This window comes from Babylonia areolata, unplaced genomic scaffold (assembly GCF_041734735.1).
Source record: "Babylonia areolata isolate BAREFJ2019XMU unplaced genomic scaffold, ASM4173473v1 tig00006671, whole genome shotgun sequence".
Classification (NCBI taxonomy): domain Eukaryota; kingdom Metazoa; phylum Mollusca; class Gastropoda; order Neogastropoda; family Buccinidae; genus Babylonia; species Babylonia areolata.
Window position 1 is genome coordinate 2,501 of NW_027468437.1, and position 5,000 is coordinate 7,500.

At 49.9% G+C, this 5,000-nt stretch overlaps 1 non-coding gene across 1 annotated transcript in view; it reads right to left on the minus strand.

Moving 5' to 3' along the window:
• The window catches only part of LOC143278815 (small subunit ribosomal RNA), a 1,828-nt gene extending 1,604 nt beyond the window's left edge, over positions 1-224 (minus strand). Inside the window, exon 1 of the ribosomal RNA XR_013054412.1 lies at positions 1-224. This exon is cut by the window's left edge and continues 1,604 nt beyond it. This is a non-coding gene — a ribosomal RNA (small subunit ribosomal RNA).
• Between the last annotated feature and the right edge of the window lie 4,776 nt (positions 225-5,000).

Sequence of the window (5,000 nt, forward strand, 5' to 3'; positions counted from 1 at the left end):
TGGCTTTGAACTAATAAAAGCGCTCTTTCCCCGAGGGGTCGGAGCTGGTCGGCATGTATTAGCTCTAGAATTACCACAGTTATCCAAGTAAATTTGGATCATCTAAGGAACCTCGACTGATTTAATGAGCCATTCGCGGTTTCACCGTACGAGGGTGTGAACTTAGACATGCATGGCTTAATCTTTGAGACAAGCATATGACTACTGGCAGGATCAACCAGAATGCAACCCGTATTCTGCGTGCCCCGGGAGACGGTTGCAGCGCCAGTTGGGACCGCTGCTCACAGAAACGAGGGCTGAGCTCTTTCCGTGGGCGGTCCGCGGCAGCACTATCAACTGAAACCACCGGACAACAGATTCAGGGCCTGAGAGTGCAACGAATCCATCGGTCTCGGCGGGAGGCGCGCCAAGAAGAAGAAGGAGGAGGAGGAGACCAGACCGGACCGGACCGGACCCCACCCTTTCTTCCTCCTCGACACCGTCTCCCGCCCGTTTCCACGTGCCGGACGACGCCCGGTTAGAGACGGGCGCGCCCTTGACGAGATGAAGCAGGCGTTACGCTTTGGGACGCCGAAGGGGCTGGGGAGCACCAACGACCGTCAGTGAGGGAGGAGAGAAAACGCTTCTCTCGACCCGTCGTCAGCGAACGCACCGAACCTTCTACGGACCGTGAGACGCCGGCCGACAAGCCGAGCCCCGGCAAAGGAAGCCCGGCGAGGCGGCCGTGCGCGTTCACACTTGGACGCGCAGGCGGGAAGCTCGGCAGCCGGGCGGGTAGCCTGCGGGGAGCTGGTGGGCTCCCGAGACTCCCGTCCCCCGACTCGGGCCTCGCACGCCGAGCGGTCGCTAGCTTGCCAGTGCAAAAGACAGAAGCGCGGGGGCAGTAAAGCCAGGCGGACGGGTCGACCGTTGCCGGCTGTGCGCCGACCGGAGCGATCCGCCACGCCACGCCGCGTCCCCCACAACCAGGGTGTCGCATAAGGCGCTGCGAAGGTGGACCTTGATCCACATTGGGCAGAGCCTGAGTTGAGGCCCCCAGCACGTGCCTGGGGACCAGGCGTTGAGGAGTAGGCCTTTTTTTGAGGGCCCAGAAAGTATTTTGGCAATTGTAGCGAGGTTTTGGAGTTTTATCCACAACCTTTACCTGCCTTTTTTTCTCTCCGAGCATGCCAAAGTTGAGAGAAAACGCCGTTTGGCATGGACGGGAGGAGGTGTGGAGGAGTAGTCCATTTTTGAATGGCAGCGGAAAGATTTTGGCAATTGTAGCGAGGTTCTTCGGACTTTTATCCACAACCTTTACCTGCCTTTTCCTCAGCGAGCATGCCAAAGTTGAGAGAAAACGCCCTTCGCCATTGACGGGACCAGACGTTGACGACTACGTCTTTCTTTTTTTCACGGCGCCTGAACGATTTGGGCAATTCTCCACAGCGCGTTTACTTTTTATCCACAACCTTTACCTGCCTTTTCCTCAGCGAGCATGCCAAAGTTGAGAGGAAAACGCCGTTTGGCATGGACAGGAGCAGGCGTTGACGACCAGGTCTTTTTTTTGGTCTTTTTTTTTCACAGCGCCGGAAGGATTCAGGCAATTCTCCAAAGCCGGTTACTTTTATCCACAACCTTTACTGGACCTTTTTTTTCTTTTTTTCCTTTTTTCTCTCTCCGAGCATGCCAAAGTTGATAGAAAACGCGGTTCGGCATGGACGGGAGCAGGCGTTGAGGAGTAGGCCTTTTTTTGAGGGCCCAGAAAGTATTTTGGCAATTTTTTACTTTTTTATCCACAACCTTTACCTGCCTTTTTTTCTCTCCGAGCATGCCAAAGTTGAGAGAAAACGCCGTTTGGCATGGACGGGAGGAGGTGTGGAGGAGTAGTCCATTTTTGAATGGCAGCGGAAAGATTTTGGCAATTGTAGCGAGGTTCTTCGGACTTTTATCCACAACCTTTACCTGCCTTTTCCTCAGCGAGCATGCCAAAGTTGAGAGAAAACGCCCTTCGCCATTGACGGGACCAGACGTTGACGACTACGTCTTTCTTTTTTTCACGGCGCCTGAACGATTTGGGCAATTCTCCACAGCGCGTTTACTTTTTATCCACAACCTTTACCTGCCTTTTCCTCAGCGAGCATGCCAAAGTTGAGAGGAAAACGCCGTTTGGCATGGACAGGAGCAGGCGTTGACGACCAGGTCTTTTTTTTGGTCTTTTTTTTTCACAGCGCCGGAAGGATTCAGGCAATTCTCCAAAGCCGGTTACTTTTATCCACAACCTTTACTGGACCTTTTTTTTCTTTTTTTCCTTTTTTCTCTCTCCGAGCATGCCAAAGTTGATAGAAAACGCGGTTCGGCATGGACGGGAGCAGGCGTTGAGGAGTAGGCCTTTTTTTGAGGGCCCAGAAAGTATTTTGGCAATTTTTTACTTTTTTATCCACAACCTTTACCTGCCTTTTTTTCTCTCCGAGCATGCCAAAGTTGAGAGAAAACGCCGTTTGGCATGGACGGGAGGAGGTGTGGAGGAGTAGTCCATTTTTGAATGGCAGCGGAAAGATTTTGGCAATTGTAGCGAGGTTCTTCGGACTTTTATCCACAACCTTTACCTGCCTTTTCCTCAGCGAGCATGCCAAAGTTGAGAGAAAACGCCCTTCGCCATTGACGGGACCAGACGTTGACGACTACGTCTTTCTTTTTTTCACGGCGCCTGAACGATTTGGGCAATTCTCCACAGCGCGTTTACTTTTTATCCACAACCTTTACCTGCCTTTTCCTCAGCGAGCATGCCAAAGTTGAGAGGAAAACGCCGTTTGGCATGGACAGGAGCAGGCGTTGACGACCAGGTCTTTTTTTTGGTCTTTTTTTTTCACAGCGCCGGAAGGATTCAGGCAATTCTCCAAAGCCGGTTACTTTTATCCACAACCTTTACTGGACCTTTTTTTTCTTTTTTTCCTTTTTTCTCTCTCCGAGCATGCCAAAGTTGATAGAAAACGCGGTTCGGCATGGACGGGAGCAGGCGTTGAGGAGTAGGCCTTTTTTTGAGGGCCCAGAAAGTATTTTGGCAATTTTTTACTTTTTTATCCACAACCTTTACCTGCCTTTTTTTCTCTCCGAGCATGCCAAAGTTGAGAGAAAACGCCGTTTGGCATGGACGGGAGGAGGTGTGGAGGAGTAGTCCATTTTTGAATGGCAGCGGAAAGATTTTGGCAATTGTAGCGAGGTTCTTCGGACTTTTATCCACAACCTTTACCTGCCTTTTCCTCAGCGAGCATGCCAAAGTTGAGAGAAAACGCCCTTCGCCATTGACGGGACCAGACGTTGACGACTACGTCTTTCTTTTTTTCACGGCGCCTGAACGATTTGGGCAATTCTCCACAGCGCGTTTACTTTTTATCCACAACCTTTACCTGCCTTTTCCTCAGCGAGCATGCCAAAGTTGAGAGGAAAACGCCGTTTGGCATGGACAGGAGCAGGCGTTGACGACCAGGTCTTTTTTTTGGTCTTTTTTTTTCACAGCGCCGGAAGGATTCAGGCAATTCTCCAAAGCCGGTTACTTTTATCCACAACCTTTACTGGACCTTTTTTTTCTTTTTTTCCTTTTTTCTCTCTCCGAGCATGCCAAAGTTGATAGAAAACGCGGTTCGGCATGGACGGGAGCAGGCGTTGAGGAGTAGGCCTTTTTTTGAGGGCCCAGAAAGTATTTTGGCAATTTTTTACTTTTTTATCCACAACCTTTACCTGCCTTTTTTTCTCTCCGAGCATGCCAAAGTTGAGAGAAAACGCCGTTTGGCATGGACGGGAGGAGGTGTGGAGGAGTAGTCCATTTTTGAATGGCAGCGGAAAGATTTTGGCAATTGTAGCGAGGTTCTTCGGACTTTTATCCACAACCTTTACCTGCCTTTTCCTCAGCGAGCATGCCAAAGTTGAGAGAAAACGCCCTTCGCCATTGACGGGACCAGACGTTGACGACTACGTCTTTCTTTTTTTCACGGCGCCTGAACGATTTGGGCAATTCTCCACAGCGCGTTTACTTTTTATCCACAACCTTTACCTGCCTTTTCCTCAGCGAGCATGCCAAAGTTGAGAGGAAAACGCCGTTTGGCATGGACAGGAGCAGGCGTTGACGACCAGGTCTTTTTTTTGGTCTTTTTTTTTCACAGCGCCGGAAGGATTCAGGCAATTCTCCAAAGCCGGTTACTTTTATCCACAACCTTTACTGGACCTTTTTTTTCTTTTTTTCCTTTTTTCTCTCTCCGAGCATGCCAAAGTTGATAGAAAACGCGGTTCGGCATGGACGGGAGCAGGCGTTGAGGAGTAGGCCTTTTTTTGAGGGCCCAGAAAGTATTTTGGCAATTTTTTACTTTTTTATCCACAACCTTTACCTGCCTTTTTTTCTCTCCGAGCATGCCAAAGTTGAGAGAAAACGCCGTTTGGCATGGACGGGAGGAGGTGTGGAGGAGTAGTCCATTTTTGAATGGCAGCGGAAAGATTTTGGCAATTGTAGCGAGGTTCTTCGGACTTTTATCCACAACCTTTACCTGCCTTTTCCTCAGCGAGCATGCCAAAGTTGAGAGAAAACGCCCTTCGCCATTGACGGGACCAGACGTTGACGACTACGTCTTTCTTTTTTTCACGGCGCCTGAACGATTTGGGCAATTCTCCACAGCGCGTTTACTTTTTATCCACAACCTTTACCTGCCTTTTCCTCAGCGAGCATGCCAAAGTTGAGAGGAAAACGCCGTTTGGCATGGACAGGAGCAGGCGTTGACGACCAGGTCTTTTTTTTGGTCTTTTTTTTTCACAGCGCCGGAAGGATTCAGGCAATTCTCCAAAGCCGGTTACTTTTATCCACAACCTTTACTGGACCTTTTTTTTCTTTTTTTCCTTTTTTCTCTCTCCGAGCATGCCAAAGTTGATAGAAAACGCGGTTCGGCATGGACGGGAGCAGGCGTTGAGGAGTAGGCCTTTTTTTGAGGGCCCAGAAAGTATTTTGGCAATTTTTTACTTTTTTATCCACA